This window comes from Hippoglossus stenolepis, chromosome 9, assembly GCF_022539355.2.
Source record: "Hippoglossus stenolepis isolate QCI-W04-F060 chromosome 9, HSTE1.2, whole genome shotgun sequence".
In the NCBI taxonomy this organism is placed as follows: Eukaryota; Metazoa; Chordata; class Actinopteri; order Pleuronectiformes; family Pleuronectidae; genus Hippoglossus; species Hippoglossus stenolepis.
The window spans coordinates 26,112,394-26,129,970 of record NC_061491.1 but is presented as its reverse complement, the minus strand read 5'-3'; the positions used below and the strand labels follow the sequence as shown (position 1 = coordinate 26,129,970).

Genomic DNA, 17,577 nt, shown 5'->3' with positions numbered 1-17,577 from the left:
GTTGGAAAGATATTCACAGAGTCGGACTTCCCGGATCAATGAGTCAGAAGCGAAACGCTGTTCAAACACAAACGCTGCATAACTCCCACCGTAGCAAGGTGGACAACGGGCTACAGGCCAGTTTTCATCAATATGAGTCGTCCTCTGTGAGGGACACAGGACATTGGTGTCTCTGTACAGCCTGCTGTGAGACGAGTGCGCAGGGACCGTCTACAAAGTGCAACACCGAAAAGAGATATTACAAACTTATTCAATAACTTCACTGTAATACTGTATATTCTCACCAAAATCATGTCACAGGTCCAGCGAGTCCTGCTGGCTATGCTACAGTACTAAGTTTGGGGAAAAGTGATTTTGCTTAAGTTTTGGAAATATTTATTATGAAATATATTCAATAACTTCTCTCAATTACTGTATATTCTCACCAAAATCACGTCACATATCCAGGGTCTCCTGCTGGCTATGCTACAGTACTTAGTTTGAAAGAAATTTCATTTAGCATAATCTTTGGAAATATTTTTTATGAAAATTATTCAATAACTTCACTTTAATACTGTATATTCTCACCAAAATCCTGTCACAGGTCCAGCGAGTCCTGCTGGATGGATCTGTGAGATGATTTTGGTGAGAATATACAGTATTACAGTGAAGTTATTGAATAATTTTGTAATATCTCTTTTCGGTGTTGCACTTTGTAGACGGTCCCTGCGCACTCGTCTCACAGCAGGCTGTACAGAGACACCAATGTCCTGTGTCCATCACAGAGGACGACTCATATTGATGAAAACTGTCCTGTAGCCCGTTGTCCACCTTACTACGGTGGGAGTTATGCAGCGTTTGTGTTTGAACAGCGTTTCACTTATGACTCATTGATCCGGGAAGTGCGACTCTGTGAATATCTTTCCAACTTTACTGAACTCGCTCACAGGACTCAGTGTTAAAGTGAAGATCTGGATTCAGGATCCGACCCCGTCCATTATTAACATGATCCTAAGTGTGTCATCGACATCATAACTATCACAATAAAACATGAACTGTGAGCGTGAACCAGTTCATCTTCATGGGTATGAACTGGACTTTGAACTGGTTGTTTTCAAGAGTGAACTGGTTCAACACGGTGGAGGAGCATGAGAACAGGGAAGTGTCAGACTCCATTTTCACCTGGATGAGCAGGAAGAAAAGTGACAGGTGAGTGTAGACACAACTTTCTGAAAGTTTTACTGTCACTCTCACACCTGCTGTTAACATCCGTCTGCTGATCACACGACTCTAAGTTTGTCCAGTTTCACACCTGGTGACAGACGTAGTTTCTGTGATCGGATCCCCAGAGACAGATGTGAACCTTGGAGTCTGGAACTAAAGAGCCTTCAAGGACTAGTAACAAGGATAACTCACAGTTTCACTTTTTATCTTCATCACATCTGTTCATCAAGTGTTTAATAACAGAACGTGTTTTCAAGTCATACGTTACAGCAGTGGTCACCAACCTGTGGAGAGTCTTCACTGTGGATCCCAGTAAAGCTCTGGACTCACTGGCTGAGGTGTGAGAACATCGAGCCTGCAGAATAGGTACACACACACACACACACACACACACACACACCCACACACACACACACACACACACACACACACACACACACACACACATATACATATATATATAACAACACTATATATATGCAGTTATGAGTTTAAAGATAATATAAAGTTGAAGAGCTTGTGTTTGACCTTCATTTGGGCACAAAGCCATGGGAACTGGGTGGAGATACAGAGTGCTGCTTCAAGCTGCTGACTGATGTGCTATCAGTGTTTTGTCATAGAAGTTCTGTCATTTCATTTCCAGCCTTTATGACGTGAACACGAACTATTAGATATTGAGTTTCCTTCTCTTAGTGGCAGGGGTTGAAGGACACATGAACTTCATCGGCTTGTATTGATTCAGTTTAATGTAGTTTATTGGTCTGAGTGTAGATCAGGAAATGCTAAAGTTGCAGAAATACTTTTTAGTCAATGTTTGTTTATGGCTATGCAGGTTTATTGGTGGATTTACAAATGACATAAACCAGTATTACATGAAAGATCACTGTTATTGTTCTTGTACAATGGCACAACTCCTGCATCCTTTGAGACATAAATTATATTAATTTAATTTCTACGTGCTTAATTAAATGGCTGCAACTGGCTGAATAATCAGTGGACGATTGAAATTAGCATCCAAACTAGTGAGGCCTCCTGGGAGTCACCTGTCTCACTCCTACAGACAAGGTTCAGTCAGGCTGGAAGACTAATGTTCAATATGTACTTATATACAAGGTAATATTCATATTTATGACCATATTCAAGTCTTTGCCAAAAAACATTGAGCTGCAGAAGCAGAACTCTGCAGAACATTGTTGAACTGAGAAGATAAAGATTGAACAGATGCTGTAATGAATTCATATTAATGTGAATATTGTGCATTAGACAGATGGTTGCAGAAGTTGCATAACTGCATTTCTTTGTGAATATTTATTGTGTGTGTGTGTGTGTGTGTGTGTGTGTGTGTGTGTGTGTGTGTGTGTGTGTGTGTGTTTCTTGAACAGACTGGTTTGTCCTGGTTCCTTTGAGCTCAGTGTTTTCCTCTCAGACTGAAGATGAGTGGTTATGAGGAGGAAGGAGGACAGAGCAGAGTCTCCAGTGTTCAGCTGTGTGTCTCTGAAGAGTGACAAGTCCATGGATCCTCCTCTACACTTCAGTAATGAACCTGGACCCTCACACACAGAGTAAGAGACTGTTTCTACTGTGACCTGCTCTGAAGAGGATTTAGTTTCCTCTAGTGTGGCCCCTGCATTAGGACAGCTTCATTGAAGTTGGTGACTAATCTCTCAGAATCCTCAAACTCGGAGCCTCCACCAAGAACCAACCGCTCCTTGTAGAGAGCACTGAGATTCACTAGAGACTCATTTTGATTTGGATCTGCCACACACTCACTCCAAACATCAGTCCTCTGAACATGTCTGTGAGGACCCCCGATCTGGGTCACAGACCACAACCTTCCACCAAGTTTGCACTGGTAATCTGTCGTTTTATAATCCACTAACGAACCAGCAACACACAAACATACTGGGTGAAAACAAAACCTCCTTGACAAGTAATGACAACCTGTGACTGTGACATGTGAGTTATCAGGAAGTATATTCACAGAGAGAGGAAGAGGAGGCATGTTTCTGAGGAAGGCGATCTCGTCCTGCTGTGCTTCGTGTCAGGACGTCCTGAAGGATCCAGTCTCCACCAGCTGTGGACACTGGTTCTGCAGACAGTGCATCACCTCATACTGGGACCAGTCTGGTTCTTCCAGGAGACTCCTCCTGTCCCAGTGGACAAAGATCCAGAAGAGATGGAGCTCAGACCGGCTAATTCAGAGCAGCACTGTACATGTGTCTGCTGATGTCTTCACTTCTGACAACAGCACATGTGGTTTTATTTTGTTCCTTTTCAGCATCAACATTTAACATAGATTATAAAAGCACAAAGTTAAAAAAGCTTTTTATTTTCTGTAGTTTTCTGTATCTGATGAAAACAATCAGCAGATTCTCAGATTCTGTCTCTGACATTGTTTCTTGTCTTTCAGCAGATCGTGGTCTGCAGGAGGTTTTAGATGAACATAAGCTCAGTGTGAGGAGGAGATGTGAACATGTGACTGAAGGAACTGATGAAACAGGAAGTAGAACCCTCCTCAACAGGATCTACACTGAGCTCTACCATCACAGAGGACAGTGAAGAGGTTAATACTCAACATGAGGGTAGAGGCAGCTTGAGACGGCTTCCAAGATGAAGAGCCTCACGACACTCCCATCCGTGCCCACGACATCTTTAAAGCCTCAACTGACCAGCAGAGCAGCATCAAGTCGTCTGACCATGGCGTCGCTGGCGTTGGAAAAACCTTCTCGGTGAAGTTCACTCTGGACTGGAGCAGAGGGTTTTAGAAAACCAAGATGTGGGTCTGCTGACTGTGCTTTCGTTCAGGAGCTGAACCTGGTGAACCAGCAGCACAGTCACTCACGCTACTCAAGTGTTTCCATCCCAACGTTACAGAAAGCTCACAGCGGAGGCGGCTCGCTGTCTGTAAGCCTTCTGTTCATCTTTGACGGCCTGGATGAAAGCAGACTTTCTCTGGACTTCAACCACAGGGAGCTTGTGTCTGATGTCACACAGAGGTCATCAGTCAACGTGCTGCTGACAAACCTCATCCGGGGGAATCTGCTTCCCTCGGCTCTCGTCTGGATAACCTCCAGACCTGCGGCGGCCAATCAGATCCCTCTGCATGTGTGTTGACAGGGTCACAGAAGTACAGGCTTCACTGGCTTGCCCAGAAGGAGGTACTTCAGGAGGAGATTCAGTGATGAAGAGCTGTGCAGCAGAATCATCTCACACATCAAGACGTCAGGAGCCTCCACATCATGTGTCAAATCCCAGTCTTCTGCTGGATCAGTGCTACAGTTCTGGGAGCACATGTTGACCACAGACCAGAGAGGGAGAGCTGCCCAAGACCCTGACTGACCTGTACTCACACTTCCTGCTGGTTCAGACAAAAGAGGAAGAACAAGCAAATGCAGTGAGGGACATGAGACGTCTCCACAGCAGCTGACCGGAGGCTGACAGGGACGTTCTTCTGGAAGCTGGGGAGGCTGGCACTTAAACATCTGGAGGAAGGAAACATCATGTTCTAGAGACTGGGCAGTGTAGAATGCTTAATGTCTGACCTCGGTGTACTCAGGAGTTTGTACTGAGATCTTCAGAAGAAAGAGTGTGTGATCTTCCAGGAAATCAGTCTACTGCTTTGTTGTCTGAGCGTTCAGGAGTTTCTGGCTGCAGTCTACATGTTCCACTCTGTTACACAAGAGGAACAGAGAAGAACTCAACAACTTCTTGGGAACATGAGGACACAGACAGTACTTCTCCTTGGATGACCTCCTGAAGAAAACCATGGAGAAATCCCTCACCAGCGAAATCACAAATGGTCATCTGGACCTGTTTGTTCGCTTCATACGGCCTCAGTCTGGAGTCCAACCAGAGGGAGTCTCCGGGGCCTGGGTCGGACAGAGAACGTCCAGAGATCATCAGAGAGTCATCTACAACCTGAAGATGGAGAGTGATGACATTTCTCTGACAGAAGCATCAACATCTTCACTGTCTATTGGAATGAACGACCACTCAGTTCATCAGCAGATCACAGCAGTTCTGACGTCCAGAGAACAGATCGAAGGAGAAACTCTCTCTGAGATCCACTGCTCAGCTCTGGCCTACATGCTGCAGATGTCAGAGGTTCTGGGTGGGTTGGACCTGAAAGAAGTTCAACACATCATGCCAGGGTGTGGGAGACTGATCCTTTGTGAGGAACTGCAGGAAGGCTCGGTGAGTCCAGACATGATCAATAACATGTTCAATCAGTGGAGATGAGTCGTTCTTCAAATACACTCCAGTGGAGATGAGTCGTTCTTCAATGCCACTCAGTGGTAAATGATTCTCATTGTTTGGGCAGCATGGTGTTGCAGTAGTCCCAGCACTGTTAGTGCAACCTTTCTGTAGGAGGATGTTCTCCTGGTGTCTGCAGGGTTTTCTCTAGGAGTTCTCAGCTTCCTCCACAAGCCCAAAGTGCGTGCATGCGTGTCACTGAATAAGTGTTTAGGATGAGAATCACTGACTGTTCCTTTAAACTGAAGAAGCAGGAAGTATCGTTCATTCATCTTTCTTGTCAAACTAGAATTACCACCCTGCGTTTATGCGCCACCACCAACCAGTGCAGTGTCCGTCCCCTCCAGGTTCCTGACATGTTGCATTCCACAATAATATGAGGTCACTGTCACCTTTGACCTTTGACCACTGAAATCGAATCAGTTTATCTTTGAGTCCAACTGGTCAAAATGTGAAGAAATCCCTAAAGACAGACTTAGCAGAGACTGGGAGGCCATGAACATGTTATGGCCTTGACCTTTGACCTTTGACCACCTGGAATCTAATAGGTTCTGTTAGTCTGGAATGAGCAGCTTGAACCAAATCCTGAAAGGATTCTCTTGAGGAGTTTTAACATGTTCATGAGGCAAGGGGATTTACCAGGGTGAGGTCACATGATCACGTTTGTATGAATGTTGTGTTTTCTGATTTTATTTGAACAGATATTTTCTTTAATTACAGACTCCGTGGTTGTCGACTCTCAAGTTTCACTTTGAAATCGTGGCTCAGCTCTGAAGTCAGACCCTCACATCTGAAGAACTGGATCCTAGTGGAAACAAACTGCAGGATTCAGAAGTGAAGCTGCTGTGTTCTGGACTGGAGAGTCCAAACTGTCAACTGGAGACTCTGAGGTCCTTGAAATCCTTCTTCACTTTTCAGACTTTCTTTCTTATTGGGTCATTATTTTATTTAAATTGTCTCAGTTCTGCTCTGCTCTGCTGTCCCTCAGTCATCTGTCCCTCACCCAGCCTGTCAGTCACGTCCACCTCATCAACTCCATTCACCTGCACTCACCTGCTCCTGATCACTAAGAAAGTGTCATTAAATAACATAATGGACATGGTGAGCACTCGTCCTCCTCAGGTTTCAAAATAAGACACATTCTTATTGAAGCACGTTGGACAGTTGTTCAGTATAGAAACAAACAGGAAGTGACTGTCAGGAAGACCATCCCTACTTTAAACAGTGTTTAATTACACCAAACCTGCTCAGTGACCAAACAAACAGAGAAGAGCGTGGAGTAAACAATGGTCCAACATGTCTGATCTGATATTTATCTTCCAGGTCACAGACTGGACTGAGGTCAGCAGCATGTTGAGAGTCTGTGTTGACATGATGACGATCCGCAACAACAGGAGGACACATTCTAATATTAATACTACTTTATCCAGGTTGAGTCTCTGCAGTCTGTCAGGATCAGCTGTTCTTCTCTGGCCTTCAGCTCTGAAGTCAAACCCCTCTCATCTCAGAGAACTGGATCCACGAGTCTAAACAAAGACCTGCAGGGAGAGAGGGGACTCAAAGTGGGGAAGGAGCTGGTTTTCTACAGAGTCAACCTGCTTCTCGTCTGGAGACTCTGAGGTCAGTTCACTAACTGACTTCTGCAGATCTCGTATCTATAAAAACAGCATTTATACACAAATGTATCTCCTTTAATTCTAATTTAACATAATTCCTCTTCATATAGCATTGAATCCATTCATTAATTAATCATGGCGTTTAAATATTCAGCTACTTGTTAAAACACTGAGTTTGATTCTGGATTTCCTAAACTGATCTGCAGGACAGAGACCGGGTCCAAATAATCTGTTTTTACTGAATCAGGACTCGTTTTTAGTCAACATGTCTGATTTCATATTTATCTTCCATGTTATGAGTCTGTGTGACATGAATATGTGTCTATTATTTTCACACATGAACTCAGTTGCAATTTACAGTTAATTTATTCTTTATCCAGGTTGGAGGTGCAGACTGTCAGAGATCAGCTGTTCTTCTCTGGCTTCAGCTCTGAGGTCAAACCGCTCTCCTCCCAGAGAACTGGATCTGAGTCTAAGTAAGACCTGCAGGACTCAGGAGTGAAGAAGCTGTGTGGTTTTCTGCAGAGTCAACCTGTCGACTGGAGACTCTGAGTCAGTTCACTGACTGACTTTTGTAGATCTCATATCTATAAAACAGCATTCATACACAATTTATCTCATTTAATTCTAATTTAGCCTATAATTCCTCTTCATACATAACGTGAATCCATTCATTAATTAATCTGTGACATTTTAAATATTCCAGCTACTTGTTAAAACATTGAGTTTAGTTCTGGATTTCCTAAACTGATCTGCAGGACAGAGACCGGGTCAAATAATCCTATTTGTACTGAATCAGGACTCGTTTTTAGTCAACATGTCTGATTTCATATTTATCTTCCATGTTATGAGTCTGTGTGACATGAATATGTGTCTGTTATTTTCACGACATGAACTCAGTTTAATTTACAGTTAAGTTTTATTCTTTATCCAGGTTGTGGAGCTGCAGTCTGTCAAGACCAGCACTGTTCTTCTCTGGCTTCAGCTCTGAGGTCAAACCCCTCTCATCACAGAGAACTGGATCTGAGAGAAGCGACCTGCAGGACTCAGGAGTGAAGGAGCTGCTTGATCTAAAGCAGAGTCCAACCTGTCGACTGGAGACTGTGAGGTCAGTATTAGATGGTTAGATCAGTCACGCTGCTTTCATCAGTATTTTACTAAACACAGTCAGTATCACAGTACAGATCCGGGAGTCTGTGCTACCAAGCAGGATTTGTGGTTATCAGGTTAACTTCGGTTTAGTTTTCCAGTCCTGCGAAACCAATCCACTTCTGAACAAGATGCAAAATGCCATGGTAACTTCTGATGAACGGCTAACCTGCTCCAGGTTAAGTTGGAGATCAACCCGTATCAAGCTCCGCCCACTGATACAGTGACTCTGCTGTTATTGTGGTGCACACTCTCCTTAAAGGGACGGATAAGAAGTTTAAATCAACGTCTGGTTGGTTCCAGTTGATCTCCTAACTCACCAGAACATCTCAATCTCTCCAGACTCATCCTGTCACCAAACACCAGATGCACTCAGTCAACTTCCTGAAGATAGGTCCATGTGTTTCTATTGAGGAGTATCAGGGGTTTCACCACAGTAGGTGTCCTCCAGAGTCAGTGAGACAGTGTTTGTCCTCCAGAGACAGTGAGTCAGTGTGTGTCCTCAGTCAGTGAGACAGTGTGTCCTCAGAGACAGTGCATTGTCCTCAAAGTCAGTGAGACAGTGTGTGTCCTCAGAGCCAGTGAGACAGTGTGTGCCTCAGATTCAGTGAGACAGTGTGTGTCCTCAGAGTCAGTGAGACATTGTGTGTCCTCAGAGACAGTGAGACAGTGTGTCCTCAGATTCAGTGAGACAGTGTGTGTCCTCCAGGAGCAATTGTGTGTCCTCGAAGTCAGTGAGACAGTGTGTGTCCTCAGAGTCAGTGAGACAGTGTGTCCTCAGGGGACAGTAAAGGACAGTGTGTCCTAGGAGACAGTGAGACAGTGTGTATTATAGAGACAGTGTGTCCTCAGGGTGATGGGGCACTGTGTCACATCCTGGGATTAGCGTTTCTCATCAAGAATCTTCTTCTCTTCCACTTTCGTCTTGTTAGTAAACAACAGATTCAGATCTAGTAGCTCAAGTTATTTATCTCGTTCACACACGTTATTATGTATGGTCACGTAATATATTTTTACCAAATGCCACCAGGGCGCTACCTTCATTGACACGATCCCAGATGTTTCACAGCTGTTCTTCCTGCATTAGCAGCTGTAATGAGTTTCTTTTATTCAGATCATGTGTTTGTTCTCCTCTGATTTTTATTATAGAACAGTTTGATCTGGTTGTAAATATGAGGCTCTGCTGTCAGTCGACTATCATGTGTGATTGGTCATGCTCAGTGGGCCCACTTTTATGTGCGCTCAGATCTCGTTGAGGAAAGCCTGGAGTTGTACTTGAGTTGATAACCAACGTCATGTGACCATAGCCTGACTGTGTCTGTCAGATTTCAGTTGAGCTGGATCTCAGAAAGATCCTGGACTGTTGAAGTGTCATATTCCGTAGTTCCAGGCCTCAGTGTTTTCCTCAGTGAAGCTGTGAGGGAGAGAATGAGGACAGGCGTCAGGATTAGTTGAGACACAGAGAACAATGATCGGCCAATCAGACGAGCCCTGACTGCTTGGGATCATTTGATTGAGTTGGCGTGAAAACGACAGTTATTGTTTTCATGTGAACAGGAAATGAAGCTGGACCACAGCTGACAGCCTCACGAGGAACAGAGACGCTGTCGTCTTCATCTGATCTGAGAGACAGTTTGTTCTCTCACTTCATCAGTGAAGGAGCAGTCAGGTGGATCGTTGTCACAGCTCTGAGATCAGTGGGACTGAAGCCTCTCATCATCACCATGGTAACCAGGAGCTCTTTGTACAGACCAGAACCTCTGCTGAGGATCCATCTGTCTCATCTGGTCCCAGTTTGTCAGAAGCAGATGTTCCGTAACACACAGTGAAACATGTCTTCACCTGCAACAGCAGTAAATCCACCTCTCCAGGTGTCCACTCACGCACACTTTGACATACAGAGGGAAACACATAGCTCTTCGCGTGTTCGACCTTACTTTGACGAAGCAGAGCTGCTCCACCTCTGAACAGGACTGAAATCCCTCCTGCTCTTTCTACTGGGTCATGCCTGCATCACAGCTCCACAGCTGATGAAGTGAGTCTCTGGAAACACTGATGTCTTCTTCTGCTCAACAGGTGGGAGGAAGTGATCTTTGTGGATCTGAGTGTGAAGGACAGTGTGTGTGGACGGAGGCGGCTGTGTCCCTGAGGATCAGAGGCTGGCTTGCTTAGCAGCTTGGCGTGGCGGCTCTGACTGGGCCTTGTTGCTGGGAGGCAGAGTGGAGACAGAGCTCCAGAAGGAACCAGGAGGAGGTTGTTGTAATATGTGGCTTTACACTAGATGGCCCTCGCTACCGATTGTGTTTATTCACATGAATGATGTGTTTATTGAAATGACACAACACAAGCAGAATATATAACCCCTCTATAAAGAGTCACATATATGTGTTTAAGTTTCCTTTATGCTTTTTTTGTTGTTTTTTTACATCATAGATAGGGGAGAAAACATTCCTGGCAGATATAATGAAAAGAAAAGACCTGCTTGTATTAAAAATGATTTTTTAAGAGGTGATTTTAAAGATGTCAGTGATTCTGCAGCCTCGGATCATCTGGCAGGAAGCTCCAGGGCTGAGGAGCTCTGACCCGGTCACCTCAGGACGAGCCAGCGGAGCCACGCTGGAGGACCCGAGGCTCCGCTGCAGCTCGCAGGGGAGCAGTAATGTTAAGTGAATACAGATACATGTTTCCTTTTCGACACACAGCCTTACCTCCTAGCACCAAAAGACTCATATCACATCACTTTTTACTTCCTGATGAACATGGTAACACAATTTTGTTCACTGGTCAAAAAAACCCTCTGACTCTCACAAACATCTGGCTTTTGTTTGCAATGGAAAAGGCAAAATGAGTCAATCGCTTTTCTAGCAGGTTTATCTGAATTTAAAAAATTGAATGTGAACACCCGCTAATGTTGGGTGTTGAAGAAGTGTTAAGGAAAAGAGAGTATTTTTTATATTTTTGATGCATAAATGGTGAATGGTTTGCATTTATATCGTGGTTTTCTACTCCTGCTGACCATTCACTCATTCACACGCACATTCATACAGTGCAGATATGCGCAGGTACATTTTTTAACTCAAAACGTTTCAAATAAAGGAATATTTCAGATTGCAAATTGGATTTTTGATTTGCTGACGATCCTTGGAAATGGAACTGAAAACTACTGGATGTTAGTTTGAGCAGCAGAATGTAAATCTGACCATTTGAAAACCAGACAAACGAGATGAATCCTCTCTCCTCTCTGGGATACAGCGCTTGACACAACGTTTGGTAAAATAACGACACCACGCTGCCCCCAGGTGGAAAGGAGCAGCATGGTGGGAATTGTGGGAAAACCAACAGACCCTGCCAGGCATCATGTGACCCAGGAGCTGCACGTCGGCTGTTCCTGTCTGAGTAAAGAACAATGACACAGATCATGAGGTGAACATGTGGGGGTATAGCTCAGTGGTAGAGCATTTGACTGCAGATCAAGAGGTCTCTGGTTCAAGTCCGGATGCCCCCTGAGCAACACTTATGCCACAAACTCCTGTCTTCTACACACTGGACAATGAACATGTCTGAAGTGACATGAATAAAACCAACAGGGGGAGAACAGAGTCATCATGTGTTTCTTTCTTACACATTAATATACGTTAATACTAAATAACATTAATAACACATTACCGACGGTCCAGACTTGCCTTCAGGATGATGGCTGCTTCCTGGTTGTCGTTCTCCAGCTGCCTGCTCATCTCCTGCAGTAGCTCCATTCCCAGCTGATCCGCCAGGGTCTTTTTTTTGTGGTACTCCACAGCTGCTGAGACCCAGCCCGCTCTGAACAAACCATAACAATATAAGCACTAGTGTAGGGGGGGGGGAAACATACCTGACACAGCAATGAACCTGAGCTTACGTGTGGAGACGCCTTTACCTTAGAGCCTCGATCCTGGCCTGCAGGGTTTGGAAGCTGATCCTCTGGTCCTTTAGCTCCACCATCACCTCCTGACTGCTCAGGCTCCGTTGCTTCAGCATCTGAAGAAGGAGAGAAACGACATTCAAACCCGGTAAAGACAGTTCCAGCTTTTTGTTGGACAGGTGCAGAACTCATCAGCTGGAGATGAGGAAGAATCCAGTGGAAACTGAATGAAACGTTAATCTGTTGCTTTAAAAATCTACATTATACGGGAAATTCTTTTGTCAAAAGCATTGACCGTGACAGTTGAAGTGGTAAGATCTTTATCGACCCGTCCTGCAACCAAGGTCCAATAAAAAATGATAAGGGATAAAGAAGAAACCTAAAGCCTCTGTGTTTTAGTTCTCCTGCTGCGGCACATGTCCTCACCTGAAGTTTGTTCACCTGCTGCAGGTTTTAGACCTGTGTGATAACCTTCACCTCTCATGTCCTGTCTGTATATCCTACAGTATCATTTCTCTCATATGCACTGAACATGGGGCGGGGGGGTATAGCTCAGTGGTAGAGCATTTGACTGCAGATCAAGAGGTCTCTGGTTCAAATCCAGATGCCCCCTGAGCAGCACTTATGCCAACTCACAACAGCCACACGCTGCCAAGGATAAAACAACGTCCGTCTCATGAAGCATGTGATGAAAGAAGTGAACAGGAGAATATATCAGTGTTAGATAGAGTTCCCTCTTTCACCTCAAAATGAGTTCATTTCTTACATCGTGACATGGCTCCAACGACAGTCAGTAAATCATCACATCGTTGATTTACAGTCTCGTGACAAAGCTCTGGTAACTTGTGTTCCTCTCGTATTTTTAAAACTTAACCAACAACTGATGAATCCTCTCTCCTCTCTGGGATGCAGCGCTTGACACAACGTTTGGTAAAATAACGACACCATGCTGCCCCCAGGTGGAAAGGAGCAGCATGGTGGGAATTGTGGGGAAACCAACAGACCCTGCCAGGCATCATGTGACCCAGGAGCTGCACGTCGGCTGTTCCTGTCTGAGTAAAGAACAATGACACAGATCATGAGGTGAACATGTGGGGGTATAGCTCAGTGGTAGAGCATTTGACTGCAGATCAAGAGGTCTCTGGTTCAAGTCCGGATGCCCCCTGAGCAACACTTATGCCAACTTAGACTCAGTGCCACAAACCATATTCCTGTCTTCTACACACTGGACAAAAAACACACAATGAATGTCTGAGGAAATATAAATAAAACCAACAGGAGGAGAACAGAGTCGCCTTCTTCTCGTCATCATGTGTTTCTTTCTTACACATTAATGCCAGAAGAACTCTGTCTGTTGCATCTGAGGTTTTTATCAGTTTGTCAGATGTTCTTTCCTGAAGTTTGTTCACCTGCTGCAGGTTTTAGACCTGCGTGATAACCCTAACCTGTCATATATCCTGTCTGACTAAGAACTGTACAACGGGGGGTATAGCTCAGTGGTAGAGCATTTGACTGCAGATCAAGAGGTCTCTGGTTCAATTCCGGATGCCCCCTGAGTCTAATTTATATCAACTCTCCACAGAGATGCTGCCAATGACCATGTGATGTCTGTGTCTTCTACATTCTGGATAACAAACACATGATAAATGTCTAACTACCACCTATAAAGACTTATTTCCACCAAACTGTCACACATCTATATTTCTATAATATTCAGGGATTAAATAATTTATAATCTGAGTATTAAAAAGAGAAACTTAGTCTCACCTCTGCAACTCTTCGTCCATATGATGCAGTTGTGTAAAACCACCTTCCTCTGTTTCCAGACGCCATGTTTGTGTCTCTGTCTCCTTCCTGTAGATTTACTGGCTTCACGTTGTTTATCTTCACTTTTAAAATCTGGTTTCATACAAAATCTGAAGAAAAATAAACTTATACAAACTAAGGAAAAAAATGCTGCCTTCAAGGACAGCTCGTAAAGTTCCAATCTTTATGAATAATGTAATTTAATGTAATGTAATATAATGTGATGTAATATAATATAATATAATATAAATAGGATTTTATTTTCATAAAAGACATTGCTATGTTGGATACCAGGGATCGCTCCACTCTTTTATCAATTGTAATAATATATAATATGTATATAAAAGTGATCTTTTCTCCAAGACACTCTGAATGCATCAGTGAAGTAATTCCCCACTTGTTACTGATTACTAAAACAATATAAAAACAACGTGAACATGTAATGTAATGCATTATAAAGATGTAGTGGAGTAAAAAGATGTTTGCTGATACGTGGAGTAAAAGTGAAAAGTACCTGAAAATGAAAAATGTACTTAAGTACAGTAACAAAGTAAATGTACTTTGTGACATCCCACCCCTGGTGGAGACTTCTTCCATGTGGTCTGGTTGAGGCTGAGTTTCCATGTCGCTGCAGCTCCAGCTCCTCAGCGACAGAGGTCAGTCAAGGCCGCGGGTTCCAGATCCCTCCTCTCAGGTCACATCAGTTCACATCGGCAGCTGTGCAGTGGAAATCAAACCTGCTGCAGAAAAACAGTCGTGTTTACACAGACGTGTTTGTGAGACAGACAGACTGACAGACACACACTCTCTCACCTGCAGCAGGAATGCAGCCAAGTGGAGCGACGAGAAAATAACTGTTATGAAATGTGAAGAGGTCAATGAGTCAGTTCATCAGACGCGCTGACTCAATGTTTTTCCACAGTGTCCTGAAACCTCACCCGGGAATACCATCGTGATGAAGAGCTGCAGGAGGCTTTGTGTCATTTTAAGATATTCATGCAACTACTCAGAGTCCAAATATCACAGAGCAGAAGATCATCAAGCATGAAAACAAAGAAATACAACACTGTAGTTTTTAATTACCTATATTCAAGACTTTTAATATAATTTAACATAACGACTTTGCTTGTCACGTGACACATAAACAGAACCACCCATCCCTTATCTAGATTTCTTATCCTGTCTCCCATGTGCTACGTCACCTTGAGTTTATCATTTCAGACACACAACCAACCCCTGATGAAAATATTCACCCTCATTAATCAGTCCAATAAATCCAATAAATTATCATCATGGAATGGAAAGGTGAATGGATCTTCTGAGTACGGATATGACCCTGAAACACAATCAATCTTCACATGCTTTAAGTATCACAAGTAAAAGTATGCACTGCAGAAAATAATCCCTGTAACTGTTGCACCATTATACATAATATGATTAGATTATTATTTGTCATGGATTCATGTGCAAAGCAACATTTTACTGTTGTAGCTGCTTGAGGTGCAGCTCATTTTTAAACTCATTTAAACAAGACTGAAACTAATAATTATTTTCATTATGGATTGATCTCCTGGTTGTGTTCTTATTTTATCGTTTCATTTAAAACAAAGCATCCTATTCTGAAAGCTATTCAAATAAGAAAAATGAAGTAATTTAAAATAATTCAACTAAACAATGTGAAATATCTGGATCAGCTGCAGATAGTTTATCTTAACGTCGCCACACTTGAGGTTTGATGTGAAGTAAAAATGCTTTGAAACGCAAAAGATTCCCACCACATCCGACTCGGATTTTATCAGAAACCTGCAGCAAGTGGAGATTTGCTGACGCGAACTCAAAACAACTCATTATTTGACCGCAGAAGATGATGATGCATGACACGCATATGGGGGAAACAAAGATAAGGAGCCGCAGCAGAACACATTTGTCTCTGTTTTGATCCCCCGTCTTTCCGCCTTCACCACTTTGGCCTTTTTCGTTGTTGTGGCGAGGCCTGCCAGGGGTCAGCCGGGGTCGCGCCAAACACAGAGAACGAGGGTAAATGCCCTCAAACTCACTAATAACCCCTGGTGAGGTCGCCTAACCCCCTTCCAAGGTAATTTTTCACAGCGTCGGAGGAGGCAGGCGGCTGGACGGCGGCCGCTTCCATCCACTCGTCTGGTTCGCATTAAATGGACACATGTGGTCTCCGTTTTGAGAAGTGCGGCTGACACGAACCCATAACCAGCCGTATGACAAAAGGCAGCGGATTCAGGCAACACTTTGCTCAGGGTCAGTGTTTCACTTTAAACAGGAGGTACTGCATGGGCAGGAAGCGTGTACGATTTGATTTAAGCCCTTCGTTAAGGATGGCGGAGTGTCACTGCGATATGGAGCAGTTGATCTGAGGGGGACTTTGTGGACGATGGGAATCTACTGCCAGGAGGACGCACGTTTGATGTTTCGGCTCAAACTTACATATCACATGTCAGACTGCTACAGCTGCGAGTTGCTGTAAAACACAAGACGACTCTTCTGTCCACGACTGAGATTTATCCTCCAGCTCCGCACACAATAGCTCAGTGTGTAGCTCAGGGACACATGGCGGGTGATGGACACGTTAGCTGTGGCAGGGATCAAACCTGTGACCTTTTTTTTACGAGCGGACAATCTGTCTAACTACCGGACCACCCTGCAAAGCCGAACAGCCACTGGATACTTTGATAAAGGGGACGAGTCTGATCCAGAACCAACACTGAACACGTCCCACTAACAAGCATCGTGTGATTGAAACATCTCTTTCCTCTGTGTGGACCCTATCACCTTCTGTGTGTTTGGTAGAAACTAGATAGAAGCTTATGGATAATACTGAGGAGAGAAGGTCTAGTCAGTGGCTCTTCTGGAACCTTCACTCACATCCCATGATCCTCTTCAGCACATGGTCGCTTTAAGCACTTTCTCCTCCGTGTTACTTTAAAAGCTTGAGGTCAAAGTTTCGCAGTTTGCTTCACAATTGAGCTGATGTTCTGAAGCGCTCGACCATTTCAGGTTGATGATTCACGTCTTCAGCGAACAGTTTTCTACAGGCAGGGGAACCAGGAACCTTTGGATTTGTTTATATAGATAAAATATAGAAAAAAGACGTTATGGTTTAAAGGACGATGCTGAGGCCTTTCTGAGTTTTTCTCTTCTGAGGGAGGTGAAAGTTTGAAACGTCAGCTTAAAGTAGTTGCAGGTGTCAAAGCTCATTTCCCTCTTTCACGGGAATTAATTCCATCAGTGATTCATTGTGTCACACTGTGCCTGTTCTCAGTCACCTGAAACCAACAGGAAGAGCCTCCTCAGCTCGCCGACTTTCACGCAGCATGAACACAGATGATTTGCACACACACACACACACAGTAGCTCACGTTCAGAAGGTGGGACGTCATTGTTTTTTCGCAGGTAGGAAGTGAATCTCAAGCCTCAAATTCTCACGTCGAGACCTCAAGAGACAAAGTAGAGTGAATTCGGGGATAATCTGGGACTTATTCCCAAAACTCTGTTTTACACATAAAATCAGCTTATTATACCTTCCTGTTATCCTCAGGATGTTTCCTAAACACACCAGAAAAGAGAAAGAGGAGACATGGCCCAGCTTCTTGTGATCTTTGGGCCAGAACAGAAAATACG

At 44.0% G+C, this 17,577-nt stretch overlaps 4 non-coding genes across 4 annotated transcripts; all 4 read left to right on the top strand.

Moving 5' to 3' along the window:
• The first annotated feature begins 11,655 nt into the window (after positions 1–11,655).
• trnac-gca lies at positions 11,656–11,727 on the top strand. Its single transcript has one exon. It is a non-coding gene; the product is annotated as a tRNA-Cys (tRNA).
• A 934-nt stretch (positions 11,728–12,661) lies between these two features.
• Positions 12,662–12,733, top strand: trnac-gca. Its single transcript has one exon. It is a non-coding gene; the product is annotated as a tRNA-Cys (tRNA).
• A 480-nt stretch (positions 12,734–13,213) lies between these two features.
• trnac-gca lies at positions 13,214–13,285 on the top strand. The gene has a single exon. It is a non-coding gene; the product is annotated as a tRNA-Cys (tRNA).
• Positions 13,286–13,602: 317 nt separating this feature from the next.
• On the top strand, positions 13,603–13,674 carry trnac-gca. Its single transcript has one exon. It is a non-coding gene; the product is annotated as a tRNA-Cys (tRNA).
• The last annotated feature ends 3,903 nt before the right edge of the window (positions 13,675–17,577 follow it).